Source organism: Lottia gigantea (genome assembly GCF_000327385.1).
Source record: "Lottia gigantea unplaced genomic scaffold LOTGIsca_124, whole genome shotgun sequence".
NCBI lineage: Eukaryota > Metazoa > Mollusca > Gastropoda > Lottiidae > Lottia > Lottia gigantea.
In genome coordinates, this window is record NW_008707309.1 from 234330 (window position 1) to 238750 (window position 4421).

The following is a 4421-nucleotide window of genomic DNA, read 5'->3' on the forward strand; positions in this document are numbered from 1 at the left end:
CGTTTCACTTGATAAATAATAATATTGTATGATTCTATATTTACAGAAACGTTTTGTCAAAGGCCTGAAGCAGTATGGAAAAAATTTCTTTAAAATCCGAAAAGAACTTCTTCCTAATAAAGAAACTGTAAGTAGATCAATAAATATTATAATCTCTATATTATTATATGATATTCAGGGTTTGATTTAAGCTGTATTTCACTGTTTGTGATGTCAAAATGACCTTTATTAGCTGTCAAATTTTCAATTGATTAATAATAATCAATCAATAATCTGCTAATCAAATCAATATTTTGTGAGAATATTATGTTTTCTGTCAATACTATCATATCTCTCTCTTTTATCTCAGCACAACAAATTGTAATGTGAATCAAAATTTAGATTGGTTAATCAAAAAATTAAAGGGGCATTTCACTTTATTTGTATAACATTTTCATTATCAAAATCGTTGTAAATTAAACCTGAAAATATTTCTAAAGTATGCTATTTATGTATCTACATGATCAAACTGAATTTGTTTTAAAAGGGTTAATTAAAAACGGATAGTTCTAATTGTTAATTAAGCAGTTTGACGTAGATTTCGTTTATAGTTTTCACAAATTTGAGCAAAAATAATTTTTGGACCTACAAAAAAAGCAGAATGTCCCTAACCCTGGATATTGGAGAACACATTTTCATAAAATACAACTTTTAATATAGTGTCTGATATCTTCCGAAAAACTTCTGACATGTCTAGTGCTGGGTATCGTCACGATACGAGGATCACGATATGATACATATTACGATACGAGGATCACGCGATATGGGGCAATGGGATAAAAATTAACATTTTATCTTCAAAATTTATATATATATTAATTTATAACATTATAACTGTGATATTTGGTAATATAGTTGATAGAAGTGGTTAATGTCCACTGTCTTATAAACAGTTTCTATATATATTAATTTATAACTTTATAACTGTGATATTTGGTAATATAGTTGATAGAAGTGGTTAGCATCCACTGTCTTATAAAAAGTTTCTATATATATTAATTTATAACTTTATAACTGTGATATTTGGTAATATAGTTGATAGAAGTGGTTAATGCCATGTCTTATAAACAGTTTCTATATATATTAATGTATAACTTTATAACTGTGATATTTGGTAATATAGTTGATAGAAGTGGTTAGTGTTCACTGTCTTCTAAAAAGTTTCTAAAAATTTCAGTGAAAAAAATTGTTAGATCATAAACCAACTTAAAAAATTCCCCACTTTTTCATGAGATAAAAAGTATCGTCAAGTATAATGCATGACCGCGCGATATATATTGTGTATCATGGCATGTCGTATCGCAATACATTGATTCATCGATATATTGCATGCCAGCACTACTAACAACACGAGCCTTATTCTTATAAAAAATTCTTTACTTCGATTCAAATGGTCAGTCTCACCAAGTGTTGTAGAACTATGGATTTTACAGCCCATATTTTGAAGAATTTATTATTGTATCCCTGTAATACACCAGTATATCTCTCGTATTCTACAATGATTCAAAATTATTTTAATCTCATGATAAACACTTCAAACATTGAGAATCAGAAAATAGAATTTGATATTCCCTCAAGTCTATAACTATAGCACCTCTCTATAACTTTATAAATCTGAAAGGATACAGTGTTAATGTTGGCCTTTTTCACGCCTCGTTTCTGAGGTTCTGAAAGCGAGGTTCATAACACAAATGATCTCATCAATGAATAACAAGGAACGAATAATCTATGTGAAAAGGGGCTGAAATTGCCGTTTCACGGAAAAGTGAATAGCATAATGAATTTCTAATTTAATGATATGAAATATGATTAGTTTTGAGATTGGAGAAGGAGGCTTTAAAGACGTCAAGTTGGCGATTTACTGCAGTGACACAATGTTGCTGTTGTTTGAATAGGGACAGTAGGATAACTCTGTCCGTACAGAGTTTGATTACTTTTTTGCTAAACGATTTCTGCTGACTCTTGTAACTATATGACTATTCTATTTGAAACACACATTTATATCAGAATAACCTTTGTTTTAGTTTTCCATGTCTTATAAGTGGAATATTAATTTTTTTCAAATTATCAGTGAGAAATTTTCATTCATATCCTGCATCCTGTAAACTTAAGGACTGAAGATCAAACTGTAGAAGTCAGGTGTTGATATTCTATGATCTATTGTAAAGAATTTGATAAAAGACCAGCTAAATTGTTAGTAAATATAACACAATAATATATATTACAATGATATAACACAGGTGTTAGGTGTTAGGTGTTTATTTAATAGAGGAAACTTATGTTATATCAGTGTTGTATATCTCTAGTACTGAAAATGAATGTATAAGGCAATGTGGTGTAAAGAAGATATTAAAGGGACAGATTCCCCATTCGTTTGACCAATCCTACTTTTGTTTTAGAATTTGGAATTGTTTAGTTAAGCTTACTAGTGATTACCGACTAAATTTGAGCCTCAGAATTATCCTCGTTTGAATGTTAAAAAGATGACTTGTTTTTTCTTGAGACATGTCATATATAGAAAAGACATCTATCTACATAGAATTTGAAATTTCTACTGTGAGATATTTTTGTAGGAATTGTGTGATTTTCGTTCATGTCTAATATTTCTGAAGACTATTTATATATATTCAACTTCCCAAAATGGCAAACCATGACCATTAACAGAATGATTGTTTGGAAGGTCATTTGTCTGATATCTGGGCAAAACAGAGAAGAGACGAGATGAGAATGATTTAGGGATGAATTGGGAAGGGGCGATATTGAAATAAACCCATTTGTCCTGTTTCGTGATAAAGTAGTCTATTCCCCATAACAATAACAAGGTCCGTATTCAATCTTTAAATGAATAGGGGAAATCTAGAGTTCAATCCCAGCATAGATCAAGATAATAGCTTCAGATATTTAAACCCAGTTATCCCCTGTCAGTGATGCAAGTAAGAGGGGCTGACATGAAAATGCTTCTAGTCATTCGGATGGGACAATAAACCGAGGCCCTGTGTGCTACAGGCTGTGCATGTTAAAGATCCATCAACAGTTGGAAATAAAAAAAAGCAGGCTAATGCCACTGTCCTGGCAAAATTTCTCTCATTGCACCCCGCATGGTGTTACCTGTCTTCATTAGCCAATGTGGTGCAGAAAATATGACATAATAGTTTAAACTTTAGCCATCCCTATAATGATAACAAGGGTCTCGCTCGCTAACCTGAAGTTCCATGGTTCAATCCCGGTGTTATCCGTATGGTGCAGAAAAGAAAGACATAAAACTCCATTCATTTCATCAATGAATAGTTTTTAGCTTTGGCCATCTCTTTAATAACAACCTCTAGGTTTGGTAATGTTTATATTTGTATATATACAAACTGTATATTGGTACCTCTCTTTCATCTTATATTTATACCATACTATTTAACACATTGTATAAATATTGTTATCAGATAGAGGATATCTATATATTTATCTCTTTAATGAATGACCACATGTTGGTTGAACTAGAATCTTTGTTCTTTTTTTACACCCTTCAACATTTCCTTATTTATTTCTGAAGATTTGTTACGTCAAGTATTAGTAGAGAATATATATCTATTTTGATCTAGATTCTGTACTCCTACAACATTCTGTCTAAACTTTCACGATTACCATAGATAACCTTATAACTTGAATATAATTGAAAATTTTTATTCTTTTTTTGTGTTTTTGCATAAATGACAACCTTTGATGCTATTAGGCCAAAATTTGACAAATAATTGTATATATATATTGACTGTATTCCATGTTCTCTTGTACGCCTGCAACATTCTCTAATATATTTCCACTCATATTTTGAAATTAAAGTCAGATCAGCATTCCTTACAGCATGTCAAAAACTGATTTCAAATTAAAATTTTAATGTAAGAGGATTATGGTGGTATAGCTGAATATATCTGGGTATGATTTAAATAAATAGCTTTTAAAACCCTGCACTATCGCTTCAGAGATGTGGAAAATCCCCTCAAAACGGGGCCTAGTTTTCTGTCTCTACATCAGCCAACAACTTCAAAGTAGCTATCATAGCTGGAATACAGACAGAAACATGATTAATAAATCTCATGCTGTCCTGATAAGTTTCCCTCATTGAACACTGCATGTTTGTCTCCGTAATCTCAACCAGGACCCAGCAGAGTAGGATGTAAAATTCTTATCATTTTAAGATCATCATATTTTCAACCTTCCCCTCTCACCATGTAAACAAACTTCTACCCTACCCTCCTACCTTGCTACCTTGCATCCCCACAGCACCTCTCACCATGTAAAATATGTAGTAGTGTAAACAAAATTCTACCCTACCCTCCTACCTTGGTACCTTGCTACCCCCTCTCACCCCCCAAACCCCCCCCCCCCCCCCC